Source organism: Haemaphysalis longicornis, unplaced genomic scaffold (genome assembly GCF_048455015.1).
Source record: "Haemaphysalis longicornis isolate Haplotype H1 unplaced genomic scaffold, Haemaphysalis longicornis Haplotype H1 scaffold_14, whole genome shotgun sequence".
Lineage (NCBI taxonomy): Eukaryota > Metazoa > Arthropoda > Arachnida > Ixodida > Ixodidae > Haemaphysalis > Haemaphysalis longicornis.
In genome coordinates this window covers 2,323,432-2,346,650 of record NW_027526245.1, presented here as the reverse complement: position 1 = coordinate 2,346,650, position 23,219 = coordinate 2,323,432, and the positions used below count along the sequence as shown (strand labels likewise).

Below are 23,219 nucleotides of genomic sequence, written 5' to 3'. Positions count from 1 at the left end.
GCAATCATCGCAGGGTAAGTATGATTTAACTGTTACCAAAGTAACTCCTTGAAGAAGAATTTTGAGACAATTTATTTGCATCAATATCCAGCTGTTAATACAAATTAGGAAATAGAAAAGAGTATCCATATATTTTACAGTTATTCCTGCGATTACGTTTTTGTTACACTCACATGACAACTAATGTTATTCTATGAGCGAAACAAACAAAATAAATCATTCTATTTTTCCAAATACCATGTGGAAAAATCCCGCACAAAAAGTAACGAGAAGTCCACCTGACAAATTTTCGGGCCTCATTTTACAATGCACAGCGAGGGTGGCAAATACAAAAGCAAACAACAGTATAATGTACATATAATGGGATGATCAGTTTACATAAACTCAGACACTAAAATAAGCATAAATATTGTTGATTAACTTATGAGTATAGGTTAATTTTCGTTGAAAAAATTTCATAAACCTCGTGAACACAAAAGGGCGCATTGTTTCTCTGCTAATGGTTTGTATAGATAACGTCTACTACGCAGGCTCTTTAGTACAATTGAGAGAGAAAGTATTTGTTCCCCATAAAATATCCTCGAAAAGATATTTGCCAAGGTTTCGTGTTAGAAGTGTGATATGTCGAAAGCCAAGTTGATAGATATTGAAGGGAAGCTTGTAAATCTTCAGGAACGTTATCGCCAAACGATATGAGTAAAGACTGATAATTAAAACTGAATTTAAACGAGGCAAACGTGGCTTATTGTGAGCGTGGATATCTGCGGGGAATATGTGGAATCGTTTTTTTTTTAATTGCTAGTAGGTGGTTTTTGGTCTTCGTTAAACAAGGACGCAGTAAGTCATATAAGTATATAAAGAGCACCAAACGGTTTTTCAAATATACAAAGGCAGGGTAAATGAACTTTTTTTGTGCAGTTTGCTTGTTTCTTAAAAACCAATACCTCAATTACCTGTCCTGTGATGTGCGGAATTGGTGGCACTCTGAAAATTTTGCAAAGGCAAAACGTTGACACGATTAATAATAGGCATACCCACTTTAGAAAAATCGATTCTTTTATTAGTCATAACTGGTGAGTACCTATTTAAGGCATATGGCCGAGTTTCTTCAATTATAGAATTTTTAAATGACAAACGCAAAGTATGAGGATGGTTTTACGCCAACAAAATAGATTTAGTAATTCTTTGCCGTTAATTTCGTCTAACTTTACGAGATAACTGTTGGTGGTGGGGTTGCGTATAGCATGTTGCTGTAGCCGCAGAAGCCCAAGGTGCTTTCATAACCACAATACCGGCACCGGCACTCCCGGGGGCAGCGTAGTCCTGAGCCGCACTAAAAAAAGCCGATGAGGAAAAAGAAGGTGGTTCTTTAAAACAGTGCAATATATCGGCTTCTGAGAAAATCGTGAACATGCTTTTATTGCCTGTTACGCTGAAAAAATATTGCAAAACTCCTACACTTATTCTACATGAAAATGAAATAAAGCAGTTTACGGAAGCCACTAATTATTTCAATTGAATTCGGGTTTATTTCCTACAAAAACTAATCGGATTTGTGGCTAAAAGATCCTTGGCAGCTTGACAAAGGCGCAGGAAGCCGTTACAAGGCGAAGAAGACAAGAGAGACACACAGCTGGAATAATACACGGTTTCGGTTAACGTGTTTTCGCGGAATAAAGGAAAAGAAACAAAGTCGACAGCGGAGTCACTAATAAGGATTGAAGTTCCGAATTGAGATTTTTTGTTATTTCTGTCATAGAAAATCTGTATGCAGGAAATACGGAAACAACCACCAACATGTAGCACGCCACACTGTATAGGCACACCATATATAACCATATATATATATTGACCTAACGCTCTGAAGATTTCATACATTAAAGCGTAATTACCCGCAAGAAAATCAATAAACTCTCCCTTAAACTATTTTTGGCTATATTAAAGGAGTACTGACACCAAATTTTGGCGCCTAAAACAATTGCCACCATCTTCCGCGAGGGGAACCTTGTGGTGATGCAAGGCATCTCACGGGGTTCAATTCGCGTTTCCGTTATGTTGGTTACCCAAATGTGGTTGAAGTGTAGCGAACCTTAAATGATGCTCAATCACACTTACATTACCAATTACACGTTAGCAGGCATGTTAGGGTCCATTTCAACTCATCGGAGCAGCAGTCGGAGCAGTAGCAGCGAGAGCGACTGACGGAGCGACTGAGGAGCGCGCTGCAGATACCGCGGTTATACAGGGTGTCCCAGCTATCATGCACCAAGATTTAAAAAAAGAGTAAAGGCGTAACTCGAAAGAAACCAGGTGCATAATGTTTGCAGTGCTGTGAAGAAGCGGACAGTATTTTTTTCTTTAATGAGACTTAATTAACTAACTGTAATTAATTATCTAACTCGAGAAATACTGTCCTAATCACTAAAGTGTCAATGAGGCACTTGTAGGTAACCACGAGGGGCATCTAACTGCGGTATTTTCAGCGACTAATTAATTGCGTACTCATTTATTCTGACTGATAAAGGAAACCCGCGAAATATGAAAAATACCACGTGACGGCGCCTCCGCGCGCACCGTAAAGCAACGCCCCCAAACAGGCTGCCTCTGAGTTAGCCAGAATGAAATAGACAAAAGGAAGAAAGAAGAAATCGCGACCGAGTTTGTTCCTTATCTGCACACGCGTCCCGCGAATCTTGCTGCTGCTGCTCCTTCCATGCATGCTATTATCAAGGTGATGCGTTGTCTCTTAGGGCTGGTAACACGCGAAGCAGTTGCTTTCAATCAGCTTTGTTTGGGGACGCTACTTTACAATGCGCGCGTAAGCGTCGTCACGTGGTATTTTTCATATTTCGCGGGTTTCCTTTATCAGTCAGAATAAATGAGTACGCAATCAATTAGTCGCTGAAAATACCGCAGTTAGATGCCCCTCGTGGTTACCTACAAGTGCCTCATTGACACTTTAGTGATTAGGACAGTATTTCTCGAGTTAGATAATTAATTATAAATAAATAATTAAGTCTAATTAACGAAAAAATTACTCTCCGCTTCTTCGCAGTACTGCAAACATTATGCACTAGGTTTTCTTCGAGTTACGCAATTTCTCTTTTTTTAAATCCTGGTGCATGATAGCTGGGACACCCTGTATAGCCGCTCCGCGATATAGAGTGATGAGAGACACACGCATGCGCACTAACGCACAGCTGGCATGGCGAGGAGAACGTGCTAACGCAGCTGGCGGGCGAGGTGAAAGGAAGAGGGTTGCGGACGGACTGAGAGAGAGAGACACGCATGCGCACTAACGCACAGCTGGCATGGCGAGGAGAAGGTGCTTAAGCAGCTGCTGGGCGAGGGGAATAGAGGAGGATTGCGGACGGACGCCGGATAGAGGGACAGGCTGAGTGTAGGAGATGCCTTGCATCTAAAATTATATAATTGGCTTCAGTAGTTTGTACAGATGCCTCACAGACATTTTTGCAGCGATCCGAGGCCGGAATCACATCTAAAATCGATTTTGATTGCCCAGGCCGCGAGCTTCCACAAATCGGCAGCACTAGCCAAGTCGCTTTCGTCGTGACGAAACATCGGCCTGCCTGTCTGGCCGGTTTAGGGTGACGTCATATAGTCGTTTTCAGAACTGGAAACGATATCCTGCGCTGCTGTTGTCGGTGGTATTCGTTTGGGCAGGAGACGTGGGCGTAGCTGTGTGAGCAATGCATGTAAACGTTGCGTGTTCGACGTCTTTGCTCTTCAGTTCGTGGCCGGCGCATGGTGTTCCCTTGCACTGGTGCCGAAAACTGCGCGGTGCCGGCACCGCGCGGTGCGCGATGTCGACGGACACCGCGGCGACGCGGTGGTGCGCGTCGCCGAGCTCGCCCACGTTGTGCTATGGCAAGCTCGCGGTATGCGAAGTACTGCTCGTGGAAGCCTGTCCGAGCAAATCGACGACGACGCCAAGATGCATTATTTTCCACGCGACGACATGCAGCGCTAAACGTGGACTCAGTTCGTGCGCGGCGGCAGCCGCAAGAACTGTCGCCCAAGCCAGCGGGCTCGGTGTTGCACGGGTCACCTTGGGTGTTGGGAACTTTAGGCTTAGTATCGTGGCGACTATTTAATTGCTGGTATCTGTACAACTGCGAATGACCATCCCTTACACAACTTTTCACCACCCTATCGTCCCCTTTTTCGCATAGAGAGCTTTATTTTGGCAATAATTTCCGTTTCAGCGATCGGTGACCGAGATATCTGCTGCGGCCTGTTTTGATTCTAGCGCGCAGGTTGCGCCATCTTGCGCAACTTGCGCCAGGTTGCGCCGCACCGCGGTGCCGGCAGTGCTGGGTCGGAGCGCCGAACCTCCGCTGCCGGTCAGCGTAGGCTTGCCATCGCGACAAATATCTGAACGCCACTTTTAAATTAAGCACTGATAACAACCCCTAGCACAATTTTTCAACACACTAACATCTACTTTCTCGCATGTGGAACTTCTTTCTCGCGATCAGATTGATTAGAAGAGGGGCCTCAAGCTGTTGCTATCACGGTCTGCGCCGGTTCGAGCCGCAGTGAAATTAAAAAAACGGACGACGGCGAAGACATCGCCGGCCTAATCGCCTGGCCAAATAAAGTTGTTCTGTCAGTCGGGTGGCAGCGACTCATCCGAGTCTGACGATTCAGACGACATGTCGACTGCGTGGGCGAGTGCGGACCATGTGTAATCGTAGCAGACGATGTGGCGAACGCATAGAGGAAAGAAAAACGTCCCTGACGTCACGGGTGAGACCATGACGTAAGGCTGGCCCGCTTGCAGGCTGGCCTTCGAACGGCCATTTTCCCGCGCGGCGACCAAATTTGAAATTGGTTGCAATAAACGTGCTATCAGTACTCCTTTAAACTTTTCAGGAGATATAACACATTCACGTTACATAGCGCGTAGAATGCATAAGAAATCTTTTGACCTGCATCGCATACAATCAAACAGAAGACCCTATCCTCCTAAGCCAGCTTCAACATAGTATTACTGCGAACCCTTGGTCATAATTATAGTGTCCTTATAGTGGTACGGTTTGACGTTGGCAGTTCCTATTATCTCCATTTTTCACTTACACAAAAGCCACCGTTCAAAGTGTATGGCAGTGGAAGAGAGTGGGGCAAAGAGCATGCAAGTCTCTTGTCTGAGTCGAAGAAAATAGGAAATGCCGGAAATGGATGGTCTTATGTGCAAGGGCGCCAGGATTCCAGTCAAGAACGCACCTCCGACACCAGTGCGGAAAGGGCTTAGGTTAAATAAAGGTAGATCTCAAATGTATGGTGTGGTCTTGTACACTCACAACGAGACAACCGGTACACAAACCTGCACGTGAAGTGACTTTGATGTTGCTGAGCACGCTGAAAGTCCCTGAATTATGGTAAATTTACATTACGGCTTCATATAGGCGTAAAACTATGGCACTGTGGCTCTGTCCAAGCGATGATGAAAGCTGGTGTAACCACTAGCAGCGCGGTAGTACGAGTAAAAGGGACAACGCACAAGACAGACTATAAACCTTAAAATGCAATGATGTAAATAACAACACTGCTCAAGTGGCTATACAGAATTCTGGCCAAGTTTACTTAATTGTATGGTAACGTTGGGTATTTTAAGTTAGTATCAAAACATTTACGACTACGACGTATGGCCTTGCAATTTATTGCGCATACCAAAGCGCAAAGATTTGGGACAAAAGCGGTGGTAGGAAACACAGAAGAATTCGCTCCTGAAACAAATAGCCCATCTTTCCCCAGGGGTGACTATTATAGCGACTTGTGTAGTTGGATACTTCTTCATGTACCAGTCGCTCCTTGTGTACAGTTGTCGCACCGCGGTGATGAGAATCTATGTATTGCAACAGGCTGGTACCGCACCGTTTCTACCGCAACTGACTACATATCGTAAATTACGGTGATATGCACGCCCTAACAGGCACACCACTTTACTTTTGGTAACGTTATGGCGTAAGTGCATTAAAAATGAACAATTCTTACTTCAAGTTTTGTTACATACGTTCACGTTAATCTGGATTATCCATGGCACCATGGAGACATTCAAAGTTCACGAAGGCCTAATATTTTACTGTACTGCAGTGAATCCTCTGTACGTCAGTGAAGCCCAAATGTGCAGGAATTTGTAAATGAAACAAGTGCCACTCAGCAAAAAAAGTATTCATTCAAAATAACATTGTGATTTCGCCCAGTATTGCACCGGGGAAGCATCATTATAATGTGCTTACAATACCACCACATTTTGGTTGGTCGATGGATGTCCAATTATCCGCTGTGGCCCTGGAACTGCAGAAAGAAAAAAGCGTAGTGGTTTCAATCAGGCCTAATTTGTGTAGTATTTTACGAACACCAAATCAGCAGTTAGAAATGCTGAACGAAAAAAAAATGAGATTTTAAACTTGACAACTGAAACAAGCAAGATAGGACATTCAGTTTTACTTTTATATCGAGAGCGCAGAAAAACCGCAACTGCAAGACTTGGCCATCTATGCTTCACCAGTCCTCGCTGTGCTACCGCACTGGAGTCGACCATCCTCCTACGACATGAAGGAGGGTGCGGGGTAACATTGATGATGTATGTGGATGCCCAGGGACTGGAAAAATGCCAGCGTAGTTCCTATATTTCGGGCACCTCCGTTCCCAGGTAATTTCGTGGATCGGTGTGCGAGGTTTGCAGTCGGTAGCGTGTCTTTGTTTCCCTTTGAATGCAGCTGAATCCCTGCGCATGAGTGTTTTGGAAATGTTGGGTGCTTCTTTCGGCTTTGGACATCGTTTTTCGTTTAATAGGGTAACGATGCTCTCATTGTGTCCGACGTGCCTTATAGTTTCAACTGCGTACTCAGCCGCCCGGAGGGTTGATGCGTGGGCGGGTCAGTATGCCGTGTCAGTTCCTGGCATGCCCTTGCCCCCAGTTCCCTCGTATTGACATGTAGCGACGTCATTGATGAGTGTGCTTGCTGCCTGTACAGCTATATGGAAATTCACCACCTCAAAGCTCACGTTAGTAATGCGGAGATGAGGAGTCACAGCTTCACTATTCAAGTACCCAGAAGTCTACAAATGAAAAAAATCTGCTGGAGAAGCTATTGTGTTAGCACAAAAAACGAAAATTTCAACTGTCATGGAACATAGCAATACAGGCAAACTTGAAGCCCACAAGAAGCTCCGCGTAATTATACACTTGTGGACCACCACTTCGTGCCAACTGCAGTGCGAAATTTACGCGCCACAAGAACAAACGGAAAAGTACTACAAACAAATACCCAGACATCTCTACTATCCTGCTTTACGCAATAATATAATGTGCTAAAAGTCATATATATGCGCATCCTTCGCAAGGTATGATCCCGTTTGAATTGTACACGCTGACTTTATAGAAGAGCGGCATTAGGCGAGGCTTCTGTACATATGTCGAAGCCTTCACGCGAAAAGCGGTTTGTGGCGACGCCGACTTAATTCGCGTGTATTCGGAGCGGGAGGTGTTCCCACGTGCCGGCGTTCGTGTACGTGCTTTTGTTTCTTGGCTTACGTGCTTGCTTTTGGGGCGGCTGCTGCAAAAGAGCCTGTAATAATGTAATTGTGTTCCATTCCTTAGCATAATCAGCGCCCAAAATTTGTGCAGTGTTGAGATCAAATACGCGGTCAGTAATGACATTCTGTTCGACGTTCTACAATTCTCGAACCCTGTAAATTTCGCTCGTAACGTGTTGTCCTTAAGATGTGTGGAAAGCTCGGTTTTGTTACTAAAGAAGTACAAAGCCGCCCACTGCAAATGCTGGATACATGATCTCGCGTTTCAGTTTATTTCGCTAGAATACAAGAGAATACACGGAATTTGTTAAAGAAAGCTATAGTACAGAGGTGGTCCCGAAGTTAGAAAAAGGGGGGGGACGACTGTGAATAAATACAATGAGTATAGAATAAACGCAACAAGCAGTGATGTACAAAGTAAACAAATAATTAATAAAAAATACGGAAACAAGGCAACAAAATTTAATTACAGCATCTCGTGGCGTAAAGAATACATGAGAGGAAAAATAAGATGTAAAATAAGAAACAAGACAGTAACTAAGTTAGCAAACCTAAAGCGTCGAAAGTAAGTACCGTTTAAACTGTTTGCGGAATGATCGTAACGTGGAACAAGACTTTATTTCTATGGTATGTTGTTCCAAACAGATATACCTGTAATATTCTGCGGTTAGCTTTCCATATTTTGTACGGGCTTTAGGGAGAAGAAAGTTGTGACGAGATGAAAACCTAGTCATATCTGTGTTGATAAGATGTCTCGACGATAGCTCTTCAAAACATAAATCGTGGTGAATTGTGGTGAATATGAATGAATTGTGGTGAATTGTGGTGAATATGAATGCCGAACAAAGCTTCATAAATATTGATAGCACGTGCTGGTTAAATTTCAAATGATGTCTAGTATAACGCCCAGAAATGGCGTGGTATCTGACCCAGGATTACTGTGATTGTTAAATAATAAGGATATGGATGAACGATATGTGTTCTTTGAGAATGAAAATACTACAAATGTACTTTTTAAGCGTTCATGTGCAAATGATTTTCAACACACCGCCGATAAATGCTAGAAAAGTATAAGTGTACGCGTCCAACAAATTCAGTGCTTGTTTTGCAAGTTGCAAAATAGTAGTGTCATCGGCGTAAAGAAGAGAGGTGGTATGTTTATGGGAAGTAGGTAAGTCATTGATAAAACTAAAAACACGAGAGGGCCTAGTATTGAACCTTGGGGAACACACATGTCAACTGGCTTAGTAGACGATGCATTGTTATTGATATGAACTACCTGGGACCGGTTTATTATGTATTTGCGAGTAAACTGAAACGCAGGACCAGTGATTTCAAATTATTCATGTTTATGTAGACGTAACTGGTGGTCTATTGTATCGAAAGCCTTGGTGAGGTCAATAAATACTGCTCCACCAAGGAACCCTTCATCAACGGCCAATTTCATTCGATCAGTAAAGCTGAGTAATGCGAGTTCAGTCGAGTAGCCGGATCGAAAGCCGAACTGATGGAAAGACAGTAGGTTAAAATTCCGCAAGTACGACATTACACGTGCGTAAAAATTCTGTCGATTATTTAACTGATAAAAAAGAAGTAACAAATGACACGATAGTTATTATTGACAAGCGGTGGCCTTTTTTGAAAATGGGAGTTATTTGTGCGACTTTTAGAGCAGCAGGAAATGCGCAGGATTTAAACAACTTATTAACTGTTTCGGCCAAAATAGGCCATATATCTCTGGGCGCGAGCTTTGTTTTTAATGAATGAATCATATTTAAACCTAGGGCTTTCTTTTTAAGAGAAAAGATGACTTGAAACACTTTTTCTCCTTATGTCGGACGCGGATAAAAATATTGAGAGCAACGTGAAATTGTGGGGGAAGGAGATTGGGAAAGGAAGAACGGAGATAGAGCAGCGTCCGAATAACGCAGTTCAAAGACATTTAGTATTTTGTTCCATTTTACGTCACGTGGTGAGAGACCGTGCACGGGGAGAACAAGTTTGAGTTCGCAATGAGCGAGAGAGTGGACAAATAGCTTTTTATCATACACTGGTGCTCCAGCAGCACTTAAGGCTAAGTTCATCTTTCGTTGTACAAGCACAATATTAACGGCCTTGTAAATACACTGGATTCTGAAATTATATGTTTTTCTCGCTTAACTGTAGCCGTGTCTTTGTCTACTAAAAACTGGCATCCGTGTCACCGTCAATGCGAGAACAGAAACGACTAATACCTTACAGGGGTCATTTCTTACGTACCGGTACCATACAAAAGCCGCAGAAATTAGTGCAGTACAAGATAAACGTCTTGATATTACTGTATGAAGGCAGTTTAATGAGGTTGGCCATAGATTCCTCACCCTTTACGTACAATTTTGTTCTGCGGAACAGTGCCCCTTTTTGGCGCGCCTGGAAATTACGGGAGTGGGTGTTAACCATTCATAGAATATCAGTGGCTTCTTTTTGGGTTACATAAATGACAGACGCAGGTCGCTGAATTCATGGAAATGTGGAGGTTTGCCGAGGTTTGGTGGTTTGGCGAGGTTTGGTGGTTTGGAGGTTTGCCGAGGTTTGGGGGACGAATTGCAAAGCATGCTTTCCGCACTGGTCGAACGGAGTAGAACCGTGGGCCTGAAAATTAATATGCAGGAAACTAAAGTAATGATCAATAACCTCGGGACAGCACAGCAGTTTGAGATAGATGGCGAGGCAGTGGAAGTGGTAAGCGAATATATCTACTTAGGCCAAGTTGTGACCCCAGATCCCAACCATGAGGCAGAGATAATTAGAAGGATCAGAATGGGGTGGGGTGCATATGGCAGACATTCTCAGACAATGAATAGCAGCCTACCATTGTCGCTGAAGAAGAAAGTGTATGACAGCTGCATCTTACCGGTACTCACCTACGGGGCAGAAACTTGGAGGCTCACTAAGAGGTTTCAACTTAAATGGAGAACGACTCAGCGGGCAATGAAACGGAACATGATAGGTGTAACATTAAGGGACAAGAAGAGAGCGGAGTGGGTCAGGGAGCAAACTGGTGTTAAAGACATATTATTAGAGATTAAGAGGCAAGATAACTGCTGGTCATTAAGGGTAACAGAGTGGATCCCTAGAGAAGGCAAGCGTTGCAGGGGACGGCAGAATGTTAGATGGGCAGATGAGATCAAGAAGTTTGCGGGGATAAATTGGTCACAGTTGGCACAGTACCGAAGTAATTGGAGAATAATGGGAGAGGCTTTTGCCCTGCAGTGGGCGTAGATAGGCTGGTGATGATGATGATGATGATGACGATGGTGTAGACTCGACTTGTCCGTGCGTGTTTTGGTGCATATTCATTGCTCTATGAAGGGGTTCGTTAGGCGTGTTCATTACTCCATGCACACAACATTAAGGTGTGCTGTTTCGCAGCTCGTAGAACATAAGCTGCAAAACCATGTATCCGTCAAACATTTCGCCACAAACTTATGACGTTCCTTTCGACTTAGAGGCCATAGCTTCACAAAGAATCTGCCGTCTAGAGAAGACATTTTTCAGCTTTCTTGGTTTCTTAGAATTTTCGGCCTCCAAGGTAATCTACCAACGCGTTCATTTTGTAGTTTCTCGCTTGGCCTGTTCTGACACTCTTTTTGGGCTTGTCAACTCTATCTATGATTGCTACCGCGCAACGTAAATTCAATAAACTGAGCTTGTGCAACTCACAAGAGATTTCATCAAACTCATGCAGTAATTCGAGTGCTTGGGCAACAGTTAGCAAATGGTAAATCCTCTTTATGACGTCTGTTTACGGCAGCACTCACTTATTGGGCTTAACCTGATACGTATTTGATAACATACAACGAGGAGTCTGTGAGCTAGGGAGTGATCTCGCTTTCTGCCTGAATGAGACATAAAAAGACAGCCTCATTCGCAGCCTCCGCGTGAATTCGCGTCTGTCAATATGTCAGCTCGGACGACACTGCATGCGTTGAATGGTGACTGACAGATGTAAATGGTCGTTTACAGGCCACCTGCACAATTCTGTCCAATCGTGGCATTTGATCGAAGTTCACTCCCATTTTAATTACACAAGCTTGAGCCGGGCATTATTTGCTGCGTTCAATGACATATCAGGCACCTAACCTTATATACATTTCGCCAGCATCAAGGACTTCTGACGTCGTGGCCTAAAACTACAAGTGCGCGTGCTCACAGACTACAGTCTGCGATCACGCGCGTACGTCGCTTTGGTCTCCAGCGGTGAGGGAACACCTCATAGATGACGTGGCTCACTTCGTCCAATCTTTAACCTTCCCAATGTAGCCACAAGATTTACGCCAGCACGCCTTCATTCGCCTCGCTGCTGAATGACTGCAGAAAGCAGCCCGTCGGACAGCGAAGCCTTCCCTGCAACAGCGACAGTCGGCGCTGTCCAAGCACGAATTTGCTGTCCCAGAGGCGGAATCAAGTAACACGTCATTAAGACATAAGAAGGCCACTAACGCTACGGCGCGGAAAATCAGTGAAGACGGGTCACAAATCGAAAGAACAACCTACGTAGCCTTGACATGCCGTTGGTACTATAGTCTGGTCGAATTCTATTGCTTGCTACAATGACGGCACGTAAGACATAGCCATTCCTGCCGCAACACTTCAGATGTGTTTCCAGTGTGTAAAAATGTGTCCGAGACGTTTACGCTTTTCACGACGTCTATTATACAGAGGGGAAGTGGTGGAATATGTTTTAATTGGAGGACACTCACATAATCATCCTCCTTACCGAAATCGTTTAAAGTGTAAATAAGGATGGTTCGTTACGACTTCCATTTTTAGTCAACTCCTGGCAGTTACCGCCCTACCTAAATTATACCTATTTGATACGATCCTTCAGTGAAATATCTTGCCACTCTGTCAACAGGTATATAGCGGCTTTGCAAAGACCACCACGACAACGTCTGGCTATGCCTTTGCTTCAAACCCGGGTTCTGGGTCCTAGTTGTGGTGGTAAACGTAGGCCGGGCGGAATATTTGCGACCACCATCACTAAAGAACACCTCGTTCTGGAGCACTATCCACAACTCTTCCGTTCAGAGTGCCCATTCCCTCAAAGAGACGAGCCGTGATTAAACACAGTGATTTTCCCCTTTAACACAGGAGGGCGTCCCGGAAGGGGGAGCTGCAGGTAAAGCAATGTATTTGCACCTACCAGTCCATCGCTGCTAACGTATCAGTTACAAGAGGACGAGCAAGTGGGAAGACGCACCATGACACGGCTTTGCGCGCCCCATGAATGTTCCACCCAAACTTATGAGCCGCAAGAGGTACCGCACGTCTAGCAACGCTATGAAGGCTAGAAGCGATAGCGACCACTGAGCAGACGATTTGCCTATTGCTGATTTGCCTACTTACTCGCAGATACGACGCACCTGGCTCCACCTGTGGCGTTTCTCTGTTAAATTCGATTCGGTGCCAACGTCTCTCACGGCAGGGAGCTAGGACAGCTTGGCGACTTTCCCGGAGTCCTGGAGTGGATTGTGTTTCTGGTGGTTACCACCCCTACCACGGCCGCCATCATGTCTCGCTGCCTTGGGTGGCCATATTAGCCTAACTTCTCTTCGGAAGATCCGCCTGTTACCCCCACAAACCTCGAAAAGGCTAATGGCCACCCGGTGAGCCACTCCTGCATAACTTGCTGTAACGACGCACTCTCTCCCCTGAGAAATAAAATCACAACAGCTTATCAGCTCCTCCCAGGCGCAGAGCAGCTCGCTTGGCATGCCCCATACATGCAACCTTTACAGGGCTTCCCTATTCCCCCGGCATGGTAACGGATCGCCCACCGCTAGCGCAGTTCGCCAGACTTCAGCCTGGCCATGTTCAGCTGTAATGGATGTCCAACCAATGAGCTGTACTGTGTGGATGCAGTAGTTACCACGCAAGAATGACACCGCGGCCTCCAGCCACGCTTCATTAGAGTGGTACGTTACTACTCCAAACCATAAGGTCAATTCTCATTTTTCGTGTTCCCATTCGGGAAATTATAGTGTGAGAGTTGCTCCCACGCCGGAAAAAGTGTTTACACGGTACAAAAACGTATCCTATACGGTTACAATTTTCACTACATCTGCCATATTGAGAGGAAGAAGTGGAATGATTGTTTTTCTAAAGGACCGTTACTTAACTATTCTCTTGGCCCCGATCGCTAGAAGTGAATGTAGGGGCGGTTCTACGCAGCATTAAATTTATTGAAAATCTGACTGTGACCGCGGCTAAATAAAATGCTCCCTATTCAACACGACCCTTCAATGTAATACCTTGCAACTCTTTTCAATAGTTACTGAGAAACAAAAACCGTTCCCTTTGAGTTTACTTGCGTTGAGAACAGATTAATCACCACCTCAAGAAAACTCTTCCACCCAACAACCTAGTTTCGTCCTACATCGCTAACTTCATGTTAGCGGAACTCATGGAGGAAGTCGTGGTTGCTTGACTTAGTACAGATGTTGACGACAACCTATTACTTTCCCTTCACATGTATGAAGTCCTCGCGGGCCTCAAGGCTGGTGACTTACAGTAGTCAAAACTGTTAACAACAACAAAGAAAGAAAGGCAAGCGTATGCACAGAGCGGCAGCTTACGATAGCGCTCGGGCTGCTATGCCAGGCTGCGTGCATGCGCTGAAGCACCCGAGTGCTGTAGGGCAGCATCGTGCGTGCCGATAACCAGGCGTCAAAGATGAGGCTGTAGCTATCGTGAGCTGCCACTCTCGGCGGAGGCAGGCACCTCGTGTTTTGTTGTTGTTAAGAGGTTTGACGACTGTACATTGGCTCTTTTACAGACATTTTTATTCATCGGCCGTTCTGTTCCGAGACATACAAAAGACACCTGAACAGGTAACTTCAGCAAGCCGTTCTCCAAGGCATCCCCGTCTATATCGGTGTGAACGTGCCTACACCTACGGCAAAGCATTCTTTGAAAATCGTCCAATAGGATACCTACTAAGTTCGACTGGGAGATCGGGCAAGTCGGAATATTCTAAAACATTAAACAACGCAAAGCAACAAAAGCAAAACAAAATACACGGAGGTAGAGCGCTCTGCCCCTAACAATTTTTTTTGTCTTCCATTCTTTTCGGTTTTTGAAAACTTCCGCCTGTCGGCAATCGCACAAGTTCAAAACTCTTCCCCTTCGCTTTTTTGCGATGTTTTCCACGTCCCCCTTTTTCGCTAACGACGGCTACGGTATAATATTTATGGACATGATATTATCGTGTTGTATCAGCCGGTGGCGATGCGGTCAAAGCTGTAGGCTTGCGGGTGTACCAGATTGCTCAATACTCATACTTTTGCTTGATTATTGCCGCACGCCTCCACCTTTAAACCGCAGTCACGTCCAGGCGCTCCTGCTCTGCAAATAATGCATCATGGCAAATTGTCACGCGTGCACCTGGTGTGACCTGTTCCTGTCAATGCACTTGCGGTGCCAGGGACACATTCACCACTCAAAGGAAGGTTACTGACCTCTACGTTATCTCCCACAACAAGCTACCCCTCCGCTCACCAATCCCAAGCTTTAAGAGGAACTACTGTAGCGTCCCCTTTGAATTAAATCACTTCCATACCAAGCCATCTATCAACAAAATCAATGCTTAAGCCTGCCACTCTCTGCTCTGCACAAGCTGCGCCTCAGTATCCTGAGTACACCACCACAAGTAAGCGTGTCCCTTCCACCCTTACCCCTAAATAACCTCCAACCAATAAAGAACACTGGCCCTGAGCTGCTCAGACCAAGATTCCCAGCGCCAACCAGTCGCGCAGGCATAAGCCGTTCTGGCATTAAAATTGAAATTATTTATTGTGAAGCTTTCACAGGTACCAAATACAAGCAACAACGTCCAGGTCCTTAGCCTTCGGCTAGTTATCGGCAACCTAGCGGATTCCCCAGGCAACCCTTTGGGAGGCCTGGGAAATCCAATAGGCAGCAGGTGCGCGAAGGTATTTATCCGATCAAAACGGGGAGGGCGAACAGGCAGCCACTGCGACCTGCAGCACGTGCAATACCGATGTCTCGTCAACGTTAAGGCACCCACTGTGGGCCTGCCCCGGCTTTTCACCGCTGAGGAACAAGCGCACGGGTACATGCGTTACCTCATTGGAGGAATGGACCACCCCGCTCCTCACTCGGACGCAGCGAGCACGATCCTTTCCTTGTGGGAGCTCGTGCGAGAGGCAAATCTGGCCGGAAGACCCGACGGCTATCCTACTCCCTTTTGCTTCTTCCTTCTTCCCCAACTACGCTACGAAGCTCCCGATTTGTTAATAAAGTTTCATTCATTCATCGCTCTTTATTTCGGGGAGAACAGGGGTGCCGTGAGAGAAACAATGTACGTTTTGCCGTCCTAGCTACTGTTAAACCAGAATAGTTTACGCGGCCACATCGGCCATTGTCAGAAACAAACGGCTTCAAAAAAAGGCACGAGAAAGTAGCACCAAACGACGATGCTAAAAATGGACATTACAAAACAAAAAATTGTCGAGATATTGGTATGCTACCAATAAAAGGTTGACGGTTTAAGTGCGCACTAAACGTTACAAACACTACTCCTTAGTACACTCATAGGTGATGCGCATAAAGCATGCATGTTGCTTAGTAAGCTGAAAGGTTTCGTCAATATGTACGAAAAATACGGATGTAGACGAGGCTATTGAAATTGAAATATTGTCGCTTCACTAAAAGTTCGTAATTTTTTCACTAAAAGTTCGTAAAAATCGTAATTTTTTTATAACGGCATTTCTTTAAACAGAATTCTCTATGCGAGGGTACTCAGTGCCTAAGTACGTGCACATTGGTACTTGCAAGTTGCTTCAGCTACGAACTCGTTATTAAAAACTGCTACGTAATTTGTCCAAATCAATGTCCTTATGGTAACCCCTCAGATGGTAACTTACTGTGCGGGTTTCCCGTTTCTCACCAAGGCCTTAAAATGGTTCTCTGGGTAGGGTAACAAGCTTAAACTTAACGAAGGGGTTCGGAGCTCAGTCTCTCGTCGGGCCTTCTGATGTGACTGTTTTCATGATGTGAAAACATTACGCCCATATGCAAATATATTTATTCTGTTATATATTATGTTAAGGCAGCTGATTGGCATGCGTTACCTTTTAATACGGTCAACTGCTACCCTGTATTCCCGTTTTTTAAAAGAAGTTTCATAATTGCTTTTACTGTTGGTATTGTGGCAAAAAAGTTGCTGACCGTTTCTCTGTTGTCCTGCTATTCACTGAGTGCGTGTGGCCCTACTTATTGCATTGTTTGTATATGTTTGTCATAACCATGCCTTAAAAGCCACTCTGTTGTACATACAAGTGCAGGTACAACTGCGTAAATACTGTATAGTAGTGGCCGTTCTACAGAAAATTGAACTTTCTATCTCTGCGTTTTTTTTGTTTATGTTCTTGTACCACGTTCACCCACTCCTGCCTAAAGCTTGGCGCTCAGGTTACAAGTATGTCTATAATTCGAATAAATAAGGTGTTCATGCTTGCTAATTTATTCCGCATCCCTTTAATGTGCAATTAATACAAGCGCAGTTATAGCGAATTTTAAAACATCTCCCTCCACTCGGGTTTTGTAAGAGTTTAAGTGTTTCCTAAAGATATTTTTCCGCTAACCAGCTTAAAATTGGTAATTGATTGCAAAAAGGGCATTCAAAGATGAGCTTTACTGCGCAGTAAACGAGCAAGGATCGCCTTTTCTCGCGCAGAAAAACTTTTCTTATACTCGAAATTATTAAAGAGAACCCAACTCTCATAAAAGAAGCACATAATCAAGCGCATTCATTTTTGTTCGTTCGAAGACCAAGACGCATGGGCCTGTTCCACTGGTTCAACCTTCTGATAATGTAAATCAAATTGTTGCTGAAAGCAATACTCACAGCTGAGCAGTTAAGACAGAGATAATTACAAAAATTCCAATTGATTTCATGGTTGCTTAAACAGTTTCTATGCCAGCAGCAGATTTGTTCTGAACGCCTATCCCACTTTATACTCTCAAGGACGAAAGATAAATGCATAAACCCATACACCGAGAACTATTTTTATGACAAGCTTCCTTTAGATATGAAAAAGAATCGTTGCAAAAAACAATAGAAGGTGTTGTCATAGAACCCTGAGTTTTTTGTGTTTTTACCTTTCACGTTCGTCTTGCGCGTACAACAGAAAGATTGTCTTTTTGAGAGGTACATTGTCTCATATGCCTGTAGACAAAATTTGGGTCTTGTGGCTGGCCTTTCCGCAGCTAGCTTATAAGGCGGTAGTAAAAAAAACACTACCTGCCACTAATGGTACTAACCTGACTAATAGTTACGCAGTCAGTAAGGATGATATAAAACCATCCTGAGGGCGCCTAAAGTGTGTAGACAGGATGTCGAGGATCAAAAGCTCAGTTGCTTTTTCAACCAAGTTAAAAGCAACAACCGATACGACCTGTTTAGGAGCCTTCTAAAAGTGTAGCACAGATTGATATTGGGGAAAATCCTTTTTGGACACATTCATTTTTTATACTCCCCAAAGCAAACTAAAAAACATCTTGCGAGCTACTTGCCTCTTCGTTTTATGCCAGACCTGTAGGAGGTCACCCACCCAGTTTTTTCACGTGTGTGCCTTCAAACGTAGGGCACCCTAAAATAAAAATAGAGTCCTCCCACCGGGTGAAGACGGAAGCTCAGCGTGCGGTTTGTTACATTGTTTTTTTTTATGTTGTGTATTTGCTATTTATAATTATCAAAAACAGTGGCGCAATATCGCATGACAGACGAAGGACACACGAGATTGGTTAGTATAGCCAACTGTATTTAATTAAAGCCGGGCTACCCTATTCACGGGGCAGGCTCTAGTGCCCCTCTTACGTCTTAAAATTCAGAGCACTGCACAATATCAGGGGGGAGAGAGACGCTGCGCGTTACAGACCCGGGAAAGAGGCGACAGTATGGAGAGGACTATAAATTCCTGTTAGACATGTCTCCTGTTAGACATGTACACTATTCAAGAAATAAATAAGAAAATTAAAGCCGTTCCACTCAATGTGAAAGTTGTCGGAAGTGCATAGCGTTCCTAACTAAAAAAAACGCGGCGGCTGACGGTTATATACACAGATTTCGCACTAAACAACAAGCAGATGTATCACAAGCGCCAGCGGGTCACGAGGTTCGAATGGGTATGACTATTTATACCGCGTGGTTTTTCGAAGCCTCAGCGTGGCTCCCTGACCCCGGTACAGAAGGCTCTACATCTCGCCGTTATCTCGCTGTGCCGCCTGATTCCGGCATCCGCATCGACCGTTAGCGGACTAAGACGACAAGGCGAGCCCATAAAGTCCTCTGCACTTAAAAGGGGGTCTTTAAGGCTACTCCTTCGGCAGACGGCAATGTTTGACTGTGCAAGCCACAATGCGGGAATGCCTGCTTAGAAAGACCAAGCTTGCACCAATACTCTTAAATTCAATTTTACTTGTAAATATAAGTGCGTTGCTAGGAAGATATTTTTCCCGGACAATATGAGCCGTCTCACTTGAAACTACAGAGGCCACAGAACCCATTTATGATTTTTTTATGCACTCAATGCGTCTAGCTATGTAAATTGTTGCCCCCGGCGCGTCACCCTGGGATCCTGGTCATATAAAGGTTGGTTGTAAAAACATGTTTGTATTCGTGCGGGAGCTTAACCAGCGTTTCCAAATTACGAGCGGAGGGCTTTACTTTATTAGAATTATTACTTTATTAGAAATATTTATTAGAGGGCTTTACTTGAATTAGAATTAGAACCCGAAGTAAAATATTTAGGCCTTTTCTTTAACCAACACTTCACGTGGAATAAACAAGTGCTGTTTGTATGCAAGACATTAAGGGGTGTAGCAGCTATGATTCACAACTTAAGAGGGAAGGCCCCATTGAAATTAAGACAAACCATATATAAATCACTGGCGGAAGGAATTTTGAATTATGGAATTACCCTGTATGGTTCCTGCTCAGATCATAAACAACAATGTATAAACCGAGTAATTAACAGAATAGCAAACAGTATTGCCTATGGAACAAAGTTTCAAGATGCAAAAATAGAGGACAAGTATTCTTATTTAGGTATACTTCAGGTGCACCAGCTTTTTCGGTATGAGGCACTAACTCGATATTACTTCTGCAAGCAGTTCAAAGTTCCGGTTAGGAAAAGTAGAACGCTAAGAAAAACAGAAAGGTTCGTGAAGCCGCGAGTGTTCACAAACTATGGGAAAAAAATGCGAAAACATTACGTGCCAGAATTTTTCAGTGCTCTCCGAAACCATTTGTATAATTTAAAAACACGGAGGAAAACGTTTAAGAAAATTCGCGAATATTGTGTCTCAGGAAACTCATATGGGTGAAGAGTGGAATACATTTGTGCTGTCCACAGGTACGTTTTTGCTGTTTATATTGTGTTGCAATGCATAATTCTGCTATGTAATTTTTGACTTAAAAGTATTGTTCATGTTCAAATTGTAGAGTGTGCTTATTCTCTTTTGTGTATGTTTACACCAACTGCCTGGAAAGCCAACAAGCATTCGGTGCTTAGGCAGACCAGAGAAAAAACTATGTAAAACAAAAGTGAATAAAGCTGAATGAATGAATGAATGAATGAATGAATGAATGAATGAATGAATGAATGAACTTCAGTGCTAGCTGGCAACGTTTGACAATGCAAGAACAAGAGTTAGTCTACCAGGTGTCGCTTGGCAATGGGGCGTGTCGACGCTGGAGCACAAGTACAAGCCAGACTGAGGGAACTATGATTCTAGAGAATCTGCTACTTATGGTGCAGCCAGTCAAAGCAGTTCTACTAAACGTAAAAAAAAATGGTGCGAACACAGACACGCAAACATGGTGTTGCAGGTGAGAAGTTCTTGATAAGTCCCGGTAAGCTTACACGTTTCAAATCACATGAGCAGACTCTACCGCCCGACAAATTTTTTTGTTTTTCAAGTCTACGCCTCAAACTTCACAGCGCCATCGACGGCGAGTAAAAAACCATTAAAGCTTATTATGCTGGGCGAAGACTGCAGCGTTTACAAGATCCTTGATGCTGGCCTTTTGTTCGTGTATGGGGGCATGCGGGAGAGGATTACAGCGTCATGAAGCGCTGTATCTTTGTTTAGCGGTTTTGGCCTTACCTATCGTGCAATAAATCCCACTTATATTGTAGTTACTCTCACAAGTCTAATCTCTGTAGTTATAAAGCTCCGCTAGGGTGCCGCTCTTGCAAAATACAATGGCTGGAATTTTTTTCTCTCTACGTACATGAGATCGGATTTGTAGGGCCTATTTCTAGCAATGTTTCGAGGTGCCGAAATAAAATTCCAACAATAACCTCTTGGTGGGCTGAATATGTTCCTGGGGGCCAATAAGAGGTTTTATCGGGGCACTATCAGACATCAGCAACATGCACGCGTCTAGGTGCTTTGTGGGGCCAGTAAGGTTCTGTTGGAACCTGGGTGGGGTAACCGATGAGGGTATGATTGGGGTTGGTCAACTGCCCCAATCAAACCTCACCACTGCAGAAACCACCATGTTTATGTGGCATCTGTTTAACTCCACCTCTCTTGTATTTTCACTCTGCTGCTAGGAGCTTTTTCAGTTTTGTGCGTGATTATAGGGGGCAAAAACCAATGCCACTAATGCAATAACAAAAGAAAACGATCATAGGATCGAGCCGCGGTCCCCTAATAGTCTGTTCGGGCAGCCAACAGCTCTACTATGCTAGCTCAGTGTAGTAAAATGCCTTAAAGCTCAATCTAGTCTTTTGTAGCGTGAGGAACACTGGCCGAGGTTGAGCAGTTTCGCTTGGCTCCTGGAGAGCCGTGCTGCGCATGCGCGAGGAGCAGTGACGTCACACGGCGCCCAGAACGTTGCTTGTTGCCCAGCATCTCTCACACACCCCACGCGCCCAGCGTCTTCGTCGACCTCCGTTCCGCACGTGGCGGCCTGGTCCACTTGATGATCATGCGATGGGTGGCTGGGTGTGGAACCAATGACTCGTGCGCGCAGTAACACCGGCGTGCACCTGTGGAACCAGCTTAGGTCTGGTGGCGATTGGTGACGCGGCGTCGGAGCCGCTTGATAAATATAACGGTGTAACATATTACGTTTACTGTGTGTGTGTGTCATTGAAGCAGGAGTAATCATGTTAAACAAGCCAATCCTAGACTAAAAGGAAAGCTAAGAATAACCAGCTGAATCTTAACTCAGGCTACAAATATACTGGCATAGCCGAGCTAAGCCACTGCTAATTTTTTTTCCGCGTTAGCCATGTATTAAAAACTTTGACACGTATCTGATGCTATCTTGGCCAATGTCGGCAAAAGATGACGGTCTTTCGTCGACATATTCATCGATGAAAGACCGTCGGAAAAAATGAAAAACCGGCACTACAATTGGGGAATTTTTGTTGCCTGTTATATTTGTTCGCAAACAGTGAAACGTGCACGTCCTGCACGCAAAATTTGGGTTTTGCGGGCCCAGGCTTTCCTTAAGTCTACGGCAGGTCATACGTCACTAAGGCGTAGGAGCAGGAGCCTAGACCCCCACTTGAGGGAGCAGTGGTGTTGCCGCCAAAGTCGTCGCAGCAACCGGTTCTCAAACACACAGGGATAGGGCGCCGCGGTACGAGAAGAGCCCCAAAGAGAGTTGTGAGCATTAAGGTCGCCTGTAAGGATGTATGGTTCGGGCAGCTGGTCAACCAGCGCCTCGAAGTCGGAGCTCGTAAGTGAAACATCAGGAGGAATGTATATGGAGCATACCGTTATCAACCTATTAAATATTATTAAGCGTATTGCTACAGCCTCAAGGATAGTGTTCAAGGTGACAGGGTGGCATGCTAAGGATTTCCGGACGATTATGGCCACACCGCCAGAAGAGTGTGTGCAGCCATCCCTGTCTTTCCTGTATACCAGGTAACTATTCAAGAAATTTGTGTGTTTAGAATTCAAATGTGTTTCCTGAACACACATTACACTTGGCTGATTGGTATGCAGAATCTCATACACGTCGTCAAGATTATTCATAAGGCCTCTGCAGTTCCATTGAACAATATTTTCTCTTCCCATTATGTAGTGTGAGAGCTACTGGAGTGTGTATGTTTATGTGTCGTCTTTCGGGGCTGCGGCTCTTGGATTGGGCTTTTTGGGCGGCCTATCTGAAGGCTTGGACGTCGGAGGCCGCTCCTTGCGCTGCGTTGCAGGCAAGAACGGCACGACGTCCATCTCGTCGTCCGATGTCCTGGGTGTGCCCGTCGAACTGGGCCCCCCGGACTTTACCCCCCTTCGGGGGCCCTTCGTTTGAGCCGCCACCGCCGGTGGTGTCGGAGGCACCAGAAGTGGCACGGGCGGTGCGGTGGCGGTGGGAGCCGGTGCGGGGCTCGTGGTGTCCATGGCACCCTCCAACGCACTGGACGATGGGGAGGCACGGACGGGAGCGGCACCGGTCCCGACGGAAGAGGTTGCCACCACAACCGCTGCTGGCTCAGCGAACGGTGTGGAGGAACGGGACCAAGTCCGACTCGCGGTACTTGGTCCCCGCCGAAACCAGACACCGCTCCGCCCCGGCGAGCTGCTTCGGCGTACCTGCCCAGAGGGAAGGAGGCGAACCTCTTTCA

The 23,219-nt window shown here is 45.0% G+C and overlaps 1 long non-coding RNA gene across 1 annotated transcript; it reads right to left on the bottom strand.

The window, feature by feature from the left end:
* Window positions 1–1,056: 1,056 nt before the first annotated feature.
* Window positions 1,057–17,593, bottom strand: LOC144164946 (uncharacterized). Its single transcript, XR_013321263.1, has 3 exons — window positions 17,477–17,593; window positions 6,264–6,321; window positions 1,057–1,333 (listed from the first exon to the last, which is right to left on the bottom strand). It is a non-coding gene; the product is annotated as an uncharacterized LOC144164946 (long non-coding RNA).
* Window positions 17,594–23,219: the final 5,626 nt, after the last annotated feature.